Genomic DNA, 21,896 nt, shown 5'->3' on the forward strand with positions numbered 1-21,896 from the left:
CCTACGCTCTTGGCGTGCATCCGTGCGTCGCTTCGGTCCGGTCCCAGGTCGACGGGCACGTGCACCTTCCGCCGACCACTGGCGACAACATCGATGAACTGTGGAGACCTCACGCCCCACGTGTTGAGCAATTCGGCGGTACGTCCACCCGGCCTCCCGCATGCCCACTATACGCCCTCGCTCAAAGTCCGTCAACTGCACATACGGTTCACGTCCACGCTGTCGCTACCAGTGTTAAAGACTGCGATGGAGCTCCGTATGCCACGGCACGGCAAACTGGCTGACACTGACGGCGGCGGTGCACAAATGCTGCGCAGCTAGCACCATTCGACGGCCAACACCGCGGTTCCTGGTGTGTCCGCTGTGCCGTGCGTGTGATCATTGCTTGTACAGCCCTCTCGCAGTGTCCGGAGCAAGTATGGTGGGTCTGACACACTGGTGTCAATGTGTTCTTTTTTCCATTTCCAGGAGTGTATATGGGAGTGCAGGCTTTCTCGGCGAATTTCATATATGAAGTCTTAAGTGTTGTTCGAACTTACCTACAACAAATCAAGCAGCCCGCCACTGAATTGCTTCGACGTCTTCTGTCAATCCGACCTGGTAGGGATCCCAAACACTCGAGTGGTACTTAAGAATAGGTCGCACCAACATCCCATATGCGGTATGCTTTACGAGTGAATGACTCTTCCCTAAAATTCTCCCAATATACCAAAGTCGAACATTCACCTTCATTAACATAACTCTCACATACTCGATCCATTTCACATCCCTTTGCAACTTTACGCTCAGATATTTGAATGACATGGCTGCGTCAAGCAGGACACTAGGAATACTCTATCCGAACATTACGGATTTCTTCCCCCTCCTCATCCACATGACTTACATATTTCCACATCTACAGTTAGCTGCCATTCATCACATCAACAGGAAATTTTGTCTAAGTCTTCATGTATCTACTTCCTACAGTCACTCAAGTTTGACACCTTACCGTACACCACTGCATGATTTGCAAATAACAGGACGTTGCAGCCCACCCTGTCCGAAAATCATTTATCTATATAGAGAATAACAGCCGTACTGTCACACTTCCCTGGGGCACTTCTGACGATAACCTTATTCCAGAGGAACACCCGCCGTCGAGGACAAAACACTGGGTTCCATTACTTAAGAAGTCTTCAAGCCAGTATATATATATATATACAGGGTGGTCCATTGATAGTGGCCGGGCCAGATATCTCATGAAAGAAGTGTCAAACGAAAAAACTACAAAGAATGAAACTCGTCTAGCTTGAAGGGGGAAACCAGATGGCTCTACGGTTAGCCCGCTAGATGGCGCTGCCATAGGTCAAACGGATATCAACTGCGTTTTTTTAAATAGCAACCCCCATTTTTATTACGTATTGTGTAGTACGTAAAGAAATATGAATGTTTAAGTTGGCCCACTTTTTTCGCTTTGTGATAGATAGCGCTGTAATAGTCACAAATATATGTCTCACAATTTTAGACGAACAGTTGGTAGCAGGTAGACTCTTTAAATTAAAATACAGAACGTAGGTACGTTTGAACATTTTATTTCGGTTGTTCCAATGTGTACATGTACCTTTGCGACTTATCATTTCTAAGAACGCATCCTGTTAAAGCGTGATTACCTGTAAATACCACATTAATGCAATAAATGCTCAAAATGATGTGCGTCAACCTCAGTGCATTTGGCAATACGTGTAACGACATTCCTCTCAACAGCGAGTAGTTCGCCTTCCGTAATGTTCGCACATGCATTGACAATGCGCTGACGCATGTTGTCAGGCGTTGTCGGTGGATCACGATAGGAAATATCCTTCAGCTTTCCCCACAGAAAGAAATCCGGGGACGTCAGATCCGGTGAACGTGCAAGCCATGGTATGGTGCTTCGACGACCAATCCACCTGTCATGAAATATGCTATTCAATACCGCTTCAACCGCGCGCGAGCTATGTGCCGGACATCCATCATGTTGGAAGTACATCGCCATTCTGTCATTCAGTGAAACATCTTATAGTAATATCGGTAGAGATCATTTCGTACGAAATCAGCATACATTGCACCATTTAGATTGCCATCGATAAAATGGGGGCCGACTATCCTTCCTCCCATAATGCCGCACCATACATTAACCCGCCAAGGGAGCTGATGTTCCACTCGTCGTACCCATCGTGGATTTTCCGTTGCCCAATAGTGCATATTATACCGGTTTACGTTACCGCTGTTGGTGAATGACGCTTCGTCGCTAAATAGACCGCGTGCAAAAAATCTGTTATCGTCCCGTAATTTCTCCTATGCCCAGCGGCAGAACTGTACACGACGGCCATAGAAATATGGTACGGGTGCAATCGATGTTGATGTAGCATTCTCAACACCGACGTTTTTGAGATTCCCGATTCTCGCGAAATTTGTCTGCTACTGATGTGCGGATTAGCCGCGACAGCAGCTAAAACACCTACTTGGGCATCACCATTTGTTGCAGGCCGTGTTTGACGTTTCACATGTGGCTGAACACTTCCTGTTTCCCTAAATAACGTAACTATCCGGCGAACGGTCTGGACACTTGGATGATGTCGTCCATACATCAACACGATATCGACATTTTCCGCAATTGGTAAATGGTCCATTTCAACACGAGTAATGCATCACGAAGGAAATACCGTCGACACTGGCGGAATGTTACGTAATATCACGTACTTATACTTTTGTGACTATTACAGCGCTATCTATCACAAAGCGAAAAAAATGGTCCAAGTAAAAAATTCATATTTCTTTACGTACTACACGAATATGTAATAAAAATGGGGGTTCCTATTTTAAAAAAACGCAGCGTTTGACCTATGGCAGCGCAATCTAGCGGGCCAACGACAGCGCCATCTGGTTTCCCCCTTCAAGCTAGACGAGTTTCGTTCTTTGTAGTTTTTTCGTTTGATGCTTACCAATGCGTACCAATGGTCCACCCTATATATATATATATATATATATATATATATATATATATATATATATATGTGTGTGTGTGTGTGTGTGTGTGTGTGTGTGTGTGTGTGTGCGTATGTGTTTGTGTGTGTGTGCGTATGTGGTGTGTGTGTGTGTGTGTGTGTGTGTGTGTGTGTGTGTGTGTGTGAAATTATTCCATATGCCATACCGGCTGTTAGGTGCCACATGCGTATTACTACAAAATTCGGCAGAGAACCGTGGCCCGCACGAGTATTTGACTCGCGCCGCGCAGTTTGACGGCCGCCGCTGTGGCGACGGCGCCTCTCTTGCTCTTACTTTCGCCCAGCCGTGGCAGAACGGAATCCAGCGCTGCACCAAAAAACACCAGTCGCGTCTTTCCCGATGGTTAACCAGGAAAAGGCGCCGGCTTCCCACAGACCTCTCGCATCCAATACACTACTCGCTATAAACCTTACAACTCCATGAATGCGGCATACAACACGAGTCAGACTGGCTAAAAGTGTGCTATAATATATAAACAAAAGTATTCGGTCACTGCTATGTAATGCTGAATTAATCACTAGATTTCACGAGAGGCGGACCCGTCAGTGTGAAAGGTGGCGGGGAGTGTTGTGTGTTCAGTAGAAAAACGGTAACAAGAGAATGGTTCGGTCAGGAAGGCTCAGTGACTTTTAATGTGCACTAATCACTGGACGTCGCCTGAGTAGCAGATCCATCGGGGACTTTTCAGCCATTCTAAAGCTGACCAAGTACGTTGTTGCTGGCCGTGCAGTGGGAAATCAAAGACTGCACCTCAGCTAAACCGGGACGAGACAGACATCGTGTTCTGACGGACAGGAACCGTCAGGCGTTGCATGGGTGGCCGTAAGATTCGGCACGAAATCAGCCGAAGGAACCAAAGTGCTATCAGCAGTCCAGCTAGGATAGTGACTGTGCGTACAATGATCGAGCATGAAATACGCTATGTTGTTGTTGTTGTTGTTGTGGTCTTCAGTCCTGAGACTGGTTTGATGCCGCTCACCATGCTACTCTATGTGCAAGGTTCTTTATCTCCCAGTACCTACCGCAACCTACATCCTTCTGAATCTGCTTAGTATATTCATATCTTGGTCTTCCTCTACGATTTTTACCCTCCACGCTGCCCTCCAATACTAAATTGGCGACCCCTTGATGCCTCAGAACATGTCCTACCACCGATCCCTTCTTCTAGTAAAATTGGGTCACAAACTCTTCCCCAATTCTATTCAATACCTCCTCATTAGTTATGTGATCTACCCATCTAATCTTCAGCGTTCTTCTGTAGCACCACATTTCGAAAGCTTCTATTCTCTTCTTGTCCAAACTATTTATCGTCCATGCTTCCCTTCCATACATGGCTACACTCCATACAAATACTTTCAGAAACGACTTCCTGACACTTAAATCTATACTCGATGTTAACAAATTTCTCTTCTTCAGAAACGCTTTCCTTGCCATTGCCAGTCTACATTTTATATCCTCTCTACCTCGACCATCATCAGTTATTTTGCTCCCCAAATAGCAAAACTCCTTTACTACTTTAAGTGTCTCATTTCCTAATCTAATTCCCTCAGCATCACCCGACTTAATTCGACTACATTCCATTATCCTCGTTTTGCTGACCATTCCGTTCAACTGCTGTTCCAAGTCCTTTGCTGTCTCTGACAGAATTACAATGTCATCGGCGAACCTCAAAGTTTTTATTTCTTCTCCATGGATTTTAATACCTACTCCGAATTTTTGTATTGTTTCCTTTAATGCTTGCTCAATGTACAGATTGAATAACATCACGGAGAGGCTACAACCCTGTCTAACTCCCTTCCCAACCACTGCTTCCCTTTCATGTCCCTCGACTCTTATAACTGTCATCTGATTTCTGTACAAATTGTAAATAGTCTTTCACTCTCTGTATTTTACCCCTACCACCTTCAGAATTTGAAAGGGAGTATTTCAGTCAACATTGTCAAACGCTTTCTCTAAGTCTACAAATGTTAGAACCGTAGGTTTGCCTTTCCTTAATCTATCTTCTAAGATAAGTCGTAGGGAAATACGCTATAACCTTTGGCAATGCGTTCCTGGAGAACGTTACCCGCCATCACGTATGATTGTTGGTTGGTTGATTTGGAGAGAAAAGGGGCCAAACTACAGGATAATCCGTCCCGCACGTATAACGCCAACAGTGAATACAGAGGAGGTAGTGTTACGGTACGAGCGTGTTTTCCGCGGTTAGGGTGTGGTCCCCCTATTTTGATTGAGAAAACGTTAAATGCAAGGGATATTAATTAGTTTTACAGTATTGGCTACTTCGAACAGTAGAGGGAGCGATCGCAAACGATGATTGTTTATATCAGCATGGCAACATAACCTTTCATAAAGCCGCATCTGCCTCTAACGGTCTGTGGACAGTAAAATTCCTGAATTAGATCGGCCTGTCCACAGTCCCTTACTGAAGCCAATGGAACATCTTTAAGATCAGACAGAACATCGACATCACAGCAGAGCGCAGCGTCCAAAATGACGAATTCTCTGGTTTTGCGTCTTGAGGAACGTTGTGCTGCCATTCCTCTACGGACTTTCAGGCATCTCATTGAAATTGTCTCCAGTAGAGTTCAACCCGTCATGGAGGCGAAGGGTGGTCCCTAATGTCCGCTTACAGGAGTACGGATGCTTTTGTCCAGGCAGTGCACGTGCTGGGATAAGCACCTGAACAGCATTTCTGTGCAGCCTCACGAAGGAGTTAGAGGTAACGACATCTACATTCTGTACATAAGAGTAGATTACAAAGTGGGTTTCTCATACAGGAATTGTATTTTAATGTTGGTTGCTTGCGGGGATAACGTTTACGCTTTGCACTCGATAAATTTCTCTGTTATTTTTCAGGATTTTAGTCTGTAGCCATCTTTCGTACCGTTTTGTTCAGGAACCTTGCCCATAACTATCCGTTTCTCACTCACGATATCGCCTTTAGAGTGTGAGTTTCGCTGTAATATAGGGCTTCTGGATTGATAACTGTTTTGCACTGCCCGATTTTTGTAAGTGTGGACAGAGATTTTTATTTTAAATTTGTTAAGTTCTCCTGCAGGTGTTCCTGTGTTTCTATAGGCGAATGCTCTCTACTGTTTGCTGCCCCAGTAGGTTCAAGGATCTACACAATATATTTGAAATACGAAACTCTCGCGAATGGACTATACTTTCCCAACAGGTTTTTTTCAAGATCGAGTTTTGAGCACGAGACTTGAGTTTCTCGAAAATAAATCTGTAAGTCAAGTCTTTTCAGCACATTCTTTGAGGGTTTCTGTGTTTCACTGCAGTGGTTTGATATTTTCTAAGATTACCATGTCATCTGAAAGACAAGTACACATGTTTTGTTTCGTCTTTGTATCGTTCTCGCTCATACAGGTTCCCAGTAGTTTTGAATTTACTGTTAGTTCGCACTCTCGCATGTTTTTGTCCAGAACGACGTTAAAAAGGAGAAAAGACAGATCGGCGCCGTGTCGAAAACCAGTTTTGGCCAGTAAGGCGTCATATTTTCCGCGATGAATTTCAATTTCTTGCCTTGTTATTTGTTTAATAAGATTCAGAATATTCGGATGAAGACTTTGTACTTAGTAAGAAGAAGAGAAACTGTCTGTTCACTGAAACGATTTTTTTTTACTATACGGCATCTTCTTAATACTTTTACAAAACTAGCTGCAAATAGTAAATTTTTTGCTGTTTTTACATTGGTTCACGACAAGCTTGTTTCGTCATTAGTGCCATTTTCAAGTGTTCGTCTAAATAGAGTGACACCCATAAAGCATCTCGTAACGTCATTTGGTTTGTTTACTGCATTCTTAATATGGGTTATGTACAGGTAAAAAAAAAAGTTCAAATGGCTCTGAGCACTATGGGACTTAACTTCTGAGGTCATCAGTCCTCTAGAACGTAGAACTACTTAAATCTAACTAACCTAAGGACATCACACACATCCATGCCCGAGGCAGGATTCGAACCTGCGACCGTAGCGGTCGCGCGGTTCCAGACTGTAGCGCCTAGAACCGCTCGGCCACCCCGGCCGGCTGTATAGGTCATGAACCTTCTATAGAGATTCTATAGAAGATAAATACATGACCCATATTAGCAACGCAATAAACGAAAGAAGATGTTTCACGGATTTCACACTCTCTAGATGAACACATGAAAATGCAGCAAAGGCAGAAATAAGCTTGTCGTGAAACCACGTAAGAATAACAAGAAACAAAATACGTGCATCTAATTCTGTAAAAGTCTAAAGAAGTGCAGAAGATGCGGGCCCAGCAGAGTAGAAGTACTTTTTTTTTTTTTTTACAGACAATTCAGTAAATGACACGGCTGTTTAAGAGTGATTTGTGATTTAGTATTGTTTTTACGATTAAAATTTGGTCTACGTATGATCGGCCAGTAGTGGTTATCAGTGAGTGTAGCAGATCTGAGCAGAAACGTGTAGCACACGTCGTGTGTGTATTTGTGTCTGTATGTTTTTTAGTATACCTCTTACTGGCACTTCTGACGACGTGTCCCCTTTAAGAACATGAAGACATTAACCAGATTCTCTCTCTGCAATTAGTTCCATCCTTATTAAAACTTTATCTGTCCATTGAAAGGTCTTCCCTACTATTCCTTATTGGCTCACTGTGGCGGAATGCTAGCGAAAGTGAAGATAGGAAAAAATAAAAGAATGTACAGAGAGGTAAAACTGTGTGTCTGTAAATTACAGCTTTTCTGCTGTAAAACGGAAAAATATTCAAACATAGCGTAAGGAAAGTGCGTCCTAAACGGAAAGGGTAATTGCTATGAGGTCCGTGTGACTCCCACTCGCTTTTCTAGGAAAAGCAATACCAGCAACGACCTCATGTCAGGCTTGCTTATCGCATCGCCTAGCGAAGTTCACATCTGCTTATTGGTTTGTCCTCAGACGCCCGCTTTGTCCGAGAGCCTACGTGACAGAAAGCAGGCGCCGCAAGTTTCGCATTTGTCTGTCTTTAGTGCCTCTGTGCGCGATGTAGTTCCTCAACTACATGATGACGTTTCTGTAGGCCGAAAATCTCATCTGTAGGAACTGTACCGAGAGCCACGATCGTGTGAAACTCAGCTCGCTCCGTTCATCCACGAGACCCAGAAAGCAGTAGACGCAGGCGCCCAGATAGGTTCCGTGTTCCTTGACTTCTGGAAGGCATTCAATACAGTTTCGCACTGCTGCCTAGGAAACAAAATACGATCGTACGGAGTGTCAGACCAACTGCGTGATTGGATTGCAGAGTTTCTAGCAAACAGACCACAGCATGTAATTCCCACCGGAGAGAAGTCTTCAGATGCAAAAGTAAATTCGGACGTGGCGCAGGGGAGTGTTATAGGACCATTACTTTTCACAATATACGGAGTGGACCATTTTAATCCATAATGGGGAACAACTCGGGACTGAGATGAGATACAGCAAAAATTTTAGATAAAAGTGAAAGAGGGTCACTAATTGCTACCATTGGCTGCGACCTTGAACGTGATTTTCAAGGTGATTTGGAAGTTAAATGATTTTTTTTTAAATGGATACCGTAATGTTTCATTCGAGAATTGAAAAGAACGGCAGATTTTACGGATAAAATCATTCATTATTGAAGGTCATGGCTAGGTTCAGTGACGATCATCTAAGCAAATATGTTTTTGACTTGTAAATAATAGATTTCAGCTATCCGTCGTCCTTTTGAAATTTTATTGGTAGGTCTAGATTTCAGCTAGAAAGGACGACGGATAACCGAAATCTATTATTTACAAGTCAATATAAGAGTCGCTGCGGGCAACAGCCTTCTGAATGGAAAGTAGCCTGATGACATATGTTTTTAGTCGTAGCAAAAAATGGTTCAAATGGCTCTGAGCACTATGGGACTTAACACCTGAGTTCATCAGTCCCCTAGGACTTAGAACTACTTAAACCTAACTAACTTAAGAACATCACACACATCTATACCCGAAGCAGGATTCGAACCTGCGACCGTAGCAGTCACGCGGTTCCAGACTGAAGCGCCTAGAACCGCACGGCCACACCGGCCGGCTAGTCCTAGAAGGGATTGACTTGCAATAGGCAAAATACAATGTTAGATACAAATTGGAAGAGGCATCCCGAGGAAAGACAGGTGAGAGGGGCACTTGGCGGCATGTAAATCAATGATCTACGTTCTATTTATGATTGTTGTGTCTTGCAAATGCCACAATAACATTTATACGTTGTGGTGTTTTCATTTTTGCTTTTGACAATAAACACTTCAATTAAAACTTTAAGTTCAAATCTCCATTTGCTCTTTCCGAATCTGACATCATAAATAGGGGTTCATAAAACAAAACTCAACCTTCGAATGACCTTCGATAATTACCTTAAAGATCATGGTTATTGGTAATGATTCGTGACACCTTCTGCCCCTTCTAATTTGCATGTAACATTGTATTTTGTCGTATCCCTCCTCTATTCCGAGCTAATCCCAACTAGAACTAAACATGTATTTACTTGTTTGACCTTCATTGAATCTTGCCATCACTTTGAATAATGTATCATTCTATACGTAAAATTTGCCACTCTTTTGAAATCTTAAGTCAAATATTATGGTTGCCATTTTAAACAAAAACTCTTTGACCTGCATATCACCTTGAAAATTACGTTCAAAGTCACGGACATTATTAGGAATGCGTAACCCTCTTTGACATCTACAATTTCTGTGTCAAACATTTTACTGTATCTCATCTCTATTCCGATTCATTCCCCGTTATGAACTGAAATGGTCCAGCCTTTATAGAAATGATAGAGTGAATAACGTCGGAAATTCCATGAGGCTTTTCGGAGATGACGCTGTTTTATACAGAGAAGTCGCAACTCTAGAAAACTGTATCGAAATGTAGGAAGCTCTGCAAAGGATCTACGCTTAATGCACTGAGTGGCAACTGACCCCGAACATAAACTGAGATATTGCGAATACAGACCCTTTATCGTATGGTTGTCGGCCCCGGTAGCTGAGTGGTCAGCGTGACGGATTGCCGTCCTATGGGCCCGGGTTCGATTCCCGGCTGGGTAGGGGATTTTCTCCGCTCAGGGAATGGGTGTTGTGCTGTCTTTATCATCTCATCCCCATCCCGCGCGCAGGTCGCCCAATGTGGCGTCGAATGTAATAAGACCTGCATCAAGGTGGCCCGACCTGCCCCGCAAGGGGCCTCCCAGCCAATGACGCCAAACGCTCATTTCCATTTCCATCGTAAGGTTACCAGATTGTAGAGAACAATCACTGGGAGCAGTTACTTCCATAAAATATCGATAAATGCTAGTACGTAGAGATGTGAACTGGAACGACCGAGCCGGCCGGAGTGGCCGAGCGGTTCTAGGCGCTACAGTTTGGAACCGCGTGACCGTTACGGTCGCAGGTTCGAATCCTGCTTCGGGCATGGTTGTGTGTGATATCTTTAGGTTAGTTAGATTTAAGTAGTTCTAAGTTCTAGGGGACTGATGACCACAGCAGTTAAGTCCCATAGTGCTCAGAGCCATTTGAACCATTTTTTTGGAACGACCGAATAAAATATACCACAAAGATTCATTGGAAGAATCCTCAGAGACCCTAGTGGCCTAGTCCATCAACAAAAGAAGCAGCTTACAGAGCCCTCGTTCGGCCAATACTTGAATATTGCTCGTTTGTGCGAGGCTCCTACCTGATAAGACTGATTGAGGAAATAGAGGAGATTCAAAGAAGAGCACCGCACAGTGGGACACAAAGTACCCTCAAACACACACAGCAATGTGGCTTGCAGAATATACATGTACATCTTGTCTTCGCGATGCCTACGGGAGAGATACGTAGGACGCTGCAGTGTATTCCTACACTCCTCAATTAATACTAGTTCTTACAACTTTGTAGGTAGCCAACCACAGTATAGTTGAAGCATATCTTAAACCTTATCCCATTTCAGTTCTTTCAGTGTTTCCGTCATACTCTCCGGCGGGTCAAACCTGCGAACATTCGTGCTGCTTTTCCTTGTGCGCGATATAAACTGGTGTGCAAAACTTAAGGGTGGAAGTAACTTTCCAATGACGAGTCACTCCCAAGTAACATATCTCGATAAAATGTGGACCATACATAGAAAAAATGCTGCGCTATAACACGAAAGGTAGTGAGACGAACAGAAATGACACTTTTATTCAAAGTTAGTATTTATCAAGGTCCCCCGAATATTTCAAAAGGCGGGACGTGGTCTTGTCGTACGAAGTATTCCGCACCAGTGTATATCGCCTGCTTCAATTACTTCGTGTGGGTAACCCCTACAATAGCAATATTCTAGGATGGGTCGCACTCGTGTCTTGTAAGCAATCTCCTATGTAAACTGATTCCGTTTCTCCTGTATCCTTCTAATGAATCGGAAGCTGATGCTTGGTTTACCAACTTTTTCTTCCGAATGCGGAAATATTTTGTTGACACCCACCTACGTAGGGAGAAATGATCACCCTAATAAAATAAGAGAAATCAGAGCTCGAACGGAAAGATTTAGGTATTCCTTTTTCTCACGCACCATTTGAGAGTGGAATGGTAGAGAAGTAGTATGAAAATGGTTTGACGAACCCTCTGTCAGGCACTTAAGTGTGAATTGCAGAGTAACCATGTAGATGCACATGTAGATGTAGTGTATTGGCATCCTTCCTTCCTACCGTAATTCCGCCTGTATGTCGATTCAGAGACTGTGGCTTTGCGGTCGCTTCCCACTGTCTTACTGATGCGTGCAGGAGTGTAGGACTAGTCGTGACATAGTACGCAAGTTGAACGCACGGTATTGCTGTTGCAAAGTAACACTGACAGGCCGAAAATGATCGATTTTCGGTATCAGATGCCTTTTAACGAAGCTGTATTTGCTGTAACTGTGGAGGGTATAAGACGAAAATGAAGTGGCGCAGTTTATACAACTGCAAATGTGCCCCATTAGAGGGAAAAGTAAGTCCACACTTTAGAGGAAAAACATACAAATTTCGTGTAATGTAAAGAAAATGGTTGCATTATTATTGATTCCACCTCCCCCATGAAACGAAGTCACGGCATCTATCAAGAAGCCCGCTGTCTGTGTGTTTTTTTGCTCTTGGCAATTTGAGTTTATGGGCTAATAGCGAGTTGTTTAGTTTATCATTCATTTCTGCAATTGGAAATTGGAAATTTATGGTAAGGTCTTATGGGACCAAACTGCTGAGGACATTAATCCTTAAGCTTACACACTACTTAACCTAGCGTAAACTAACTTCGCTAAGGACGACACACACACCCATGCCCAAGGGAGGACTCGAACCTCCGACGGGAGGAGCCGCGCGGACCTTGACAAGACTCTCCAGACCGCGTGGCTACCACGCGTGGCCTTTCTGCATTTTTTTTTTTAAGACTGCTGAATACACTGCACGGGCATACGGGCATGTACTGTTTTCTTCCGTGCCCACATGAAATACGGTCCCCACAAAGAACTTGCGACGTCACGCTAGTTGCCTTGGCAGATATACACTGATGAGCAAAACATTAGGAGTACCTGCTTAATAGCTTGCTTGTCCATCTTTGGACCACAATAGATCAATGAGTCTGCGTGTCTGACTGTTTGTTGGTATCTTTGTGGAGGTATGTGGCATTGCCGGCCGGAGTGGCCGAGCGGTTCTAGGCGCTACAGTCTGGAACCGAGCGACCGCTACGGTAGCAGGTTCGAATCCTGCCTCGGGCATGGATGTGTGTGATGTCCTTAGGTTAGTTAGGTTTAATTAGTTCTAAGTTCTAGGAGACTGATGACCTCAGAAGTTAAGTCGCATAGCGCTCAGAGCCATTTATGTGGCATTAATCTCTACGCATAGGTCATGTAATTACCGTAAATAACGGGCAGCTGGTCTGTGTACCCCGTGATGGAGCCCGATAGCGACCAGATGGTTCCATAGGACTTACTTCAGGCCCGATATAAACATAAGTTCACTATAATGCTCCTCAAGCCACTATAGCACGGTTGTGACTCCGACACACGGACAGTTATACTGCAGAAAAATGACATCGGCATCGGGGAAGACATCAAGCGTGAAGGGATGCATGTGGTTCGCAGCTGTCATTACTACCAGAGGTCTCATGCAACCGCAGGAGAATGTCACTCATAGGGTCTGCGTTCGTGGCGCGCTGCACGTTTTTTAGTCGCCGTTCACCTCGATGACAGTGTTTGTGGAGACGACCGACGACCTAGTGTAGTAAAAATGTGATTCACCCAAGAGCCGACACGTTGTCATTGATCGACGTCGAGTTACGATAGTCCGGTGCTCTCTGCAAATCGTAATTGACGTTGTCTTTGGGTCAACATTGGAAACGATGGTGAAAGCTCAAAAAATTCAAGACTTGACAAGTAAGGAACTTTCAATTTTAAAACGGCTGAAGGCCCATTATTTAAAACCCAGCTAAAAGCATACAAATTCAAACCATCGGCTACGAGCCATTAAAATACGCAATCAAACACCAATAAGAAAAGCAGTACAGCCTGGTAGCAGAGCGTGGTTGAGCCGTCCGTGGCTCGTGTTCGTGTCACCTCTTATTTAACATCTTGTATTTTTTTTTACCGTACTGCCACCTCGTTATGTTAATTTTCAATTACTGGTGTCGCTGAGTTGCTGCCTTGCCTGCCCGTGAGCGGCAGCAGCAGCGCTTATCAATATAAGCCCTGCCGTATTATTTTTGCTGGACTCAGTGTTGATCAGTCAGTTGGAACGTACCAGCAGTTAGTTCGGATCTGGCAGTGCAAGTTCAACAATATACGATTACCGGTGTTCTCCGAAGCACCTCTTTCGGCAGAGAACCCACAAACCACCATCTTTCCTACATTACAGACCACACAAGCCTCCAAACCCCACATTCTGTGAGGAGTTGTGGACGTCCGACTATTTAGCGCCTAGTGGTAGTTTCACTGTCCTTCTACCTCTTTCCATAGGTGCTCACGACAGTACCACGTGAACATTCGTCCATCTTCGTCGTTTTCGAGATACTCGTCCACAGGCTTTCCGTAATAGTAATCTCCCCTTTCTCAAAATCGCTTTTCTCAATGGATTTCCTAATTTGCAGCCCATGTCTTCGCTAGGATGATCCACCGTCCGTGTCTGCTACGCTTACATACTTTTTTTACAGCCTGGCGGTATCCAACGTGGCGGTGAGCAATGGTCATAGTGGTTTGGCTGTTCAATGTATCTCGCGAGCGCTCGGCTACGACTGGAGCCAGGCGGGAAAATCAGTATGTCTGTGAGAAGGTAGCCACTAGCCCTTAACTTTGTAATATGTTATCGAGAGCGTGAGTATATTAGACGCACAGCTACGAAGTATTACAGTTGTCTAATACAACCGCTGGAAACAGTCGCTGGGACTCGTGTAAGACGTGTTGTGTCACGTGTTGCGACGCACGCCGCAGGGCGCGTATACACCGTTGACCCCGGTTTTCCTGTTCTGTCGTCACACACTCGGTAACAATGTGAAAACAATGAAATATGCGTATGGCGTTTGCAGCCGGGGTCCCCCTTCCGGCGAATTCAACCGCCTGGTAAGTCTTTTTAGATGACGCCACATCGGCGACTTGCACGTCGATGATGATGAAATGTTGATTATGACAGCACATCCGCGAGTGAACCGAGAGGGGGAAATATGACTTTGGTGCGATTTGTGCCCTCCGCCACACACCGCTTGGTGGCTAGCGGAGTATATATGTAGATACACGCAGCGGAGAAAATTCCCGACCCGGCTGGGAATCGAACCTGGGGCCCCGAGAGCGAGAGTAACCATCTGTGATTACGAGATCACGATCTGCTGCCTACAACAATTTAATTCATCTTGAATAATAACCGCTTGAATGCTCTAGCAAATAATTTATTTAACTACCGATTTCGTAGCCTAGAAGCCCCATCATCAGGTTAAATCTGCTGTAGAAAAATTTGCCCTACTCGTTAAAATAGCGGCCTCTCTAGATTTACGTCGTGCATCCGTTTTGCTTCGCAAGATATCCTGTCTTGTTGGTTTGGCAGCTTGATAGTTTAAAAGGAGGGAAATAGCTTTAATGAATGCTTCTCTGAGATTCAGCCGGCCGCTGGTGGCCGAGCGGTTCTAGGCGCTTCAGTGCGGAACCGCGCAAATGCTACGGTCGCAGGTTCGAATCCTGCCTGGAGCATGAATGTGTGTGATGTCCTTAGGTTAGTTAGGTTTAAGTAGTTCTAAGTTCTAGCGGTCTGATGACCTCAGATGTTAAGTCCCATAGTGCTCAGAGCCATTTGAACCATTTCTGAGATTCAAAAGCAAATAAAATGCGCTCTTTGTTTTGACAGGCCTATAAGATGGCGTAATAATGCAATTGATGGACATTCTCTGAGTGGATATTAAAGTAAATGTACAGTACTCATTGAAACAGTTGTATACATATACGAACATACATGGTGACGATTGAAACTTCCCGGCAGATTAAAACTGTGTGCCGGACCGAGACTCGAACTCGGGACCTTTGCCTTCCGCGGGCAAGTGCTCTACCAACTGAGCTACCCAAGCACGACTCACGCCCCGTCCTCACAGCTTTACTACTGCCAGTACCTCGTCTCCCACCTTCCAAACTTTACAGAAGCTTTCCTGCGAACCTTGCAGAACTAGCACTCCTGAAAGAAAGGATATCGCACTTGGCCGCGAAAGGCAAAGGTCCCGAGTTCGAGTCTCGGTCCGGCACACAGTTTTTATCTGCCACGAAGTTTCATATCAGCGCTCACTCCGCTGCAGAGTGAAAATCTCATTCTGGAAACATCCCCCAGGCTGTGGCTAAGCCATGTCTCCGCTATATCATTTCTTTCAAGAGTGCTGCATGACCCGCTGTCGGAACATCGATGTTGTCGATAATTTCCTGAATGGCTGTTTTCAGCTCAGCAATGGTTTTGGGGTTATTGCTGTACACATTGTCGTTAATATAGCTCCAAAAAAAGGAGTCGCACGTGTTCAGATCCGGAGAATATGGCGGCCAATTGAGGCCTATGGCAGTTGCGTACCCCAGAGCCAGAATGCGGTCCAGGACATCAAACACTCTCCTGCTTCGATGGTGTCAAGCTTCGTCTTGCATGAACCACATCGTGTCGAAATCAGGGTCACTGTGTATAAGGAGGATGAAATCATCTTCCAAAACCTTCACATACCGTACGGTAGTCACCGTGCCAGCAAGGAATTATCTCGTGAATGGACATAGCGCACCACACAGTCACCCCTTTCTCGATCGCGAAAAACTGACCTTAGTCACCCAAATGCGCCAATTTTGCTTATTGACGAACCCATCCAAATGAAAGTTCGCTTCGTCGCTAAACCAAACCATATTCACATCAAATTAATTTCCATCATGCCCCGCGGCAGGTGCAATCTGAACGTCCCAAAGCAAACCGTTCAGAAGCTATGATGATGCTACGGTCGCAGGTTCGAATCCTGCCTCGGGCATGGGTGTGTGTGATGTCCTTAGGTTAGTTAGGTTTCAGTAGTTCTAAGTTCTAGGGGACTGATGACCTCAGATGTTAAGTCCCATAGTGCTCAGAGCCATTTGAACCAAGCTATGATGATTTTATTTCATACAGTTGGGTAATTGTCACCCTATATATATATATACAAATGTATGTATGTACATAAATAAATATATAAATATACATGCATAAATGTGTACGTACACATACATACATTTAAGTACACACACACACACACACACACACACACACACACACACACACACATATATATATATATATATATATATATATATATATATATATATATATATATATATGACACAATGTTTTCTGCTAACTCATTAGTCATTGTATTAGAGAATAGTATCGTTCACTTCTACCAGAAGGCTTTGATTCAAGTGACGAATTTTCAGTTTAGTGGGCTGCGCGGGAGAACGGTGAATTCTGAGATGACGTAATAGGACCCGCTGGCGAGTTTAAAGCGAGAGTACAGAGATCATTTCTGATCTCTAGTGCGACACTGAGGACAGGTCGAGAGTCATGATTGACTGGTTGATTGGTTCATTCGATGGAGAACATGCCAGTAAAAGGCTATCGATAATTTCGTCCTCGTGTTTTAATCACGCCTGTGCTTTGTATTAAGAAACGGATTGCAGAAGATCTTGGCGTGCGGGAAACATTGCGATGCCCATTCGCTTCTCAGCAGTCGGCAGTGAAGCAATGTGACCATGAAGTGCGTGCAGCCGGAACACGCGCGACCGCAGTGACGTCACGGCCACGTGGGCCGGTCTCCTCCCGCTGGCCTACCACAGCGCTGCTGCCCGAGCCACGCCCACCAGCGAGCCCGCCGCTGAGTCAGCACACTCCTAGATCACTTCCCCAGCCGTCTGCATTGGCCTGATGCAACTGCAACATACCCACTGCTGCCGAAAACGAAATGCCTCACGATGCTCCACTGAATCAATGGGCTGCCGCATTTTGTTTTGAATCCTCTATCGACTTCCTGCGGTAATGTGGTGCAGGGATCACCGTGTACGAAGACTGTACATACATTCCTGCAAACAGACCAAAAATTAATTGCGCTAATTTATTTCTTCCTAGGTGATAATTAAAATTCTTCGATTACCTCTGGCTCATTTCAGACTGTTGTATACAATAGCTGACCACTCTAAATTATTAAATAGTTAAGCTGGTATGGCCGGCCGCCGTGGCCGAGCGGATCTAGGCGCTTCAGTCTCAAACCGCGCGACCGCTACGGTCGCAGGTTCGCATCCTGCCTCGGGCATGGATGTGTGTGATGTCCTTAGATTAGTTAGGTTTAAGTACTAAGTTCTAGGGGACTGATGACATCAGATGTTAAGTCCCATAGTGTTCAGAGCCATTTAAACCATTAAGCTGGTAACAAAAATTTCATTTTCAATATTTCATATAATTACTAACCAAATTCAAAAAATTTAATATGCTGTCTTTATCTACTCATTAAGAGTTATATCTTACGTGTAAGGTTTAACACAGTAAGACAGTTATTACAAGTGCAAACTGTGTATACCTGAGGTGACAGAAGGCATAGGATATCTCTTAATATCGTGTCTGACCTCATTTTGCCTGGCGTGGAGCAGCAACTGATGGCCTCAAGAAGTCGTTGTAAGTCCCCTGCAGAAATACTGAGAAAGTGTTGACTCCACAGAATGTTGTGCGCGAACTGACTTCACGATCATGTCCCATATTGTTCGAAGGGATTCATATCGCGCGGATCTGGGTGACCAAATCATTCCTTCGAATTGTCCAGAATGTCCTTCAAACCAATCACGAACAATTTTGGCTCGGTGACACGGCGAACTGCCACCCATAAAAATTCCATTGTTTTTTTGGGAATATGAAGCCCATGAATGGCTGCAAAAGGTCTTCAAGTAGCTGAACATTAGCCTTACAGTTAATGAAAGGTTCATTTGTTGCAGCTGGGCGCGGTGATCTCGAGTTTCTAGGCGCGCAGTCCGGAACCGCGCGACTGCTACGGTCGCAGGTTCGAATCCTGCCTCGGGCATGGATGTGTGTGATGTCCTTAGGTTAGATAGGTTTAAGTAGTTCTAAGTTCTAGGGGACTGATGACCACAGCTGTTAAGTCCCGTAGTACTCAGAGCCATTTGAACCATCTGAACCATTTGTTGCAGGCACTATGGAGCCAACACTAGGTTGCACAGTGCCTTGTTGACAGCTTGCGTCCATGGCTACGTGTGGTCAGCGACACAATCGGACTCTTATCATCAACCTACACCATCTGAAATCTGGACTCATCTGGCCAGGCCACGGTTCCCTAGTCGTCTAGGGCCCACGAGAGGTGTTCTAAGGCGATGACGCGCTGTTAGCAAAGGCACTCGCATCGGCCATAGCCCATTGACACCAATTTCCGCCGATATCCTAACGGATACGTTAGTCTTACATCCCACATTGACTTCTGCGAATATTTCATGCAGTGTTGCTTGTCTGTTAGCACTAACAGCTCTACGCAAGATCTGCTGCTCTCGGTCGTTAAGTGAAGGCCATCGGCCACTAAGTTGTTCTGAAATTTGGTATTATCGGTACACTATTGACGATGTCAATCTCGGAATATTGAATTCCCTAACGATTTCCCAAATGGAATTCCACAACCACTGAGCTCACTAACCAGTAAAACTAATAAATTAAAAGATAACATAAAAAATTAATAGATTAGGTCAAGTTAAAAGTTGAACGAATAAATGATGTAATAAATGAATATACAGGTGAATGGAAAATCCATGTGGAAAGAATAACAGAACAGGGATTTACGCTACAGGCTATGAAAATGTACCACACGGGAAAACCAGTCTCTGAAGTCCAAGAAGAGATGACATAAATAAGGCAACCCACGAAGACGAAAAAGGCACCACGCATAGTCTCTGGAAATGAAAATGATGAGGATGAGAACAAAATCTCTTTCCGTTCAACCAAGGTGCGTTTTGTGTTGGCTCATAGGATGTTAAAGAAATGTTTCTGGATCTCTCGTCGTACTTTTCTAAGGATACACTACAATCCCCATTCCCCTGCGTCTAAGTACGCCATTCTGCGGCGTATCGCTTTCGTTAGCAAGCGTCACAGCTATTTGAAAATATACAGACAGGAACTTCCGTCTCACCATCAGAGATAACCGTGTCGGCCACATATGGAAGCGTTACAAAGAGGAAAGAGCGAAGAGGGAAACGGGTTAATTTCTTGGTACACGGAAGGGTGCAATGGAGACGGGATGTTGCAATTCATTTACGGAGAAACGCCGGTTTCTCACTCCAGGCGGTAAGGAAGGCCTCTGTTCTTCCCCCACTTTAGAGCAGATGGTGAGACAAAGCCCTGTGGCTACAACGCAGTGATTGCCAGTTTTGCTTCACCAGCACGCAACTCTGCTTGGTCTTGATTCTGGTCTATTCTGATCTCACACCTTGTACGCCTGTCTTGCATGGTTTCCATCGATTTATGAAGCTGATGCTCCATTTCTATATATTTTTGTGTTAGCCACAAGTCTTGTCAAATGACGTATCACAAAACACAAATAAATTCTAACCGCATGTACCCAGAGTACTGCCCCAATTCAATTTTCGTACTTCCGAAAAGATGAATGAAACAGATGATAGTGTCAGTGTCGCTGAGGAACAACTGGAATTGTTAAAATTGAACAAATTTCCAGGTCCCAATAGAATCCCTATAAGATTCTACACTTAACTTACGGCTGAGTTAGCCTCTCGTATAACTACACTCCTGGAAATGGAAAAAAGAACACATTGACACCGGTGTGTCAGACCCACCATACTTGCTCCGGACACTGCGAGAGGGCTGTACAAGCAATGATCACACGCACGGCACAGCGGACACACCAGGAACCGCGGTGTTGGCCGTCGAATGGCGCTAGCTGCGCAGCATTTGTGCACCGCCGCCGTCAGTGTCAGCCAGTTTGCCGTGGCATACGGAGCTCCATCGCAGTCTTTAACACTGGTAGCATGCCGCGACAGCGTGGACGTGAACCGTATGTGCAGCTGACGGACTTTGAGCGAGGGCATATAGTGGGCATGCGGGAGGCCGGGTGGACGTACCGCCGAATTGCTCAACACGTGGGGCGTGAGGTCTCCACAGCACATCGATGTTGTCGCCAGTGGTCAGCGGAAGGTGCACGTGCCCGTCGACCAGGGACCGGACCGCAGCGACGCACGGATGCACGCCAAGACCGTAGGATCCTACGCAGTGCCGTAGGGGACCGCACCGCCACCTCCCAGCAAATTAGGGACACTGTTGCTACTGGGGTATCGGCGAGGACCATTCGCAACCGTCTCCATGAAACTGGGCTACGGTCCCGCACACCGTTAGGCCGTCTTCCGCTCACGCCCCAACATCGTGCAGCCCGCCTCCAGTGGTGTCGCGACAGGCGTGAATGGAGGGACGAATGGAGACGTGTCGTCTTCAGCGATGAGAGTCGCTTCTGCCTTGGTGCCAATGATGGTCGTATGCGTGTTTGGCGCCGTGCAGGTGAGCGCCACAATCAGGACTGCATACGACCGAGGCACACAGGGCCAACACCCGGCATCATGGTGTGGGGAGCGATCTCCTACACTGGCCGTACACCACTGGTGATCGTCGAGGGGACACTGAATAGTGCACGGTACATCCAAACCGCCATCGAACCCATCGTTCTACCATTCCTAGACCGGCAAGGGAACTTGCTGTTCCAACAGGACAATGCACGTCCGCATGTATCCCGTGCCACCCAACGTGCTCTAGAAGGTGTAAGTCAACTACCCTGTCCAGCAAGATCTCCGGATCTGTCCCCCATTGAGCATGTTTGGGACGTGATGAAGCGTCGTCTCACGCGGTCTGCACGTCCAGCACGAACACTGGTCCAACTGAGGCGCCAGGTGGAAATGGCATGGCAAGCCGTTCCACAGGACTACATCCAGCATCTCTACGATCGTCTCCATGGGAGAATAGCATCCTGCATTGCTGCGAAAGGTGGATATACACTGTACTAGTGCCGACATTGTGCATGCTCTGTTGCCTGTGTCTATGTGCCTGTGGTTCTGTCAGTGTGATCATGTGATGTATCTGACCCCAGGAATGTGTCAATAAAGTTTCCCCTTCCTGAGACAATGAATTCACGGTGTTCTTATTTCAATTTCCAGGAGTGTATAATCAATCAAAGATTACCCACATCACGCCAGTTTACAAGAAGGATAGGAGAGGTGATCCACAAAACTACCGTACAATAGTTTTGACATCCATCTGTTGTAGAATCTGAGAGCATATTCTGAGTTCAAACAAAGTGAAGTATATCGAACAGAAGGACCTCCTCCATTCCAACCAGCACCGCTTCTGGAAATATCTATCATGT

At 45.3% G+C, this 21,896-nt stretch overlaps 1 protein-coding gene and 1 non-coding gene across 2 annotated transcripts in view; one reads left to right on the forward strand and one right to left on the reverse strand.

Moving 5' to 3' along the window:
* Nucleotides 1-21,896, forward strand: part of LOC126419067 (glucose dehydrogenase [FAD, quinone]-like) — a 215,320-nt gene that overhangs the window by 80,436 nt on the left and 112,988 nt on the right. The window lies entirely within an intron of this gene.
* Trnap-cgg (transfer RNA proline (anticodon CGG)) lies at nt 15,490-15,564 on the reverse strand. The gene has a single exon. It is a non-coding gene; the product is annotated as a tRNA-Pro (tRNA).

This window comes from Schistocerca serialis, chromosome 9 (genome assembly GCF_023864345.2).
Source record: "Schistocerca serialis cubense isolate TAMUIC-IGC-003099 chromosome 9, iqSchSeri2.2, whole genome shotgun sequence".
Taxonomy (NCBI): domain Eukaryota; kingdom Metazoa; phylum Arthropoda; class Insecta; order Orthoptera; family Acrididae; genus Schistocerca; species Schistocerca serialis.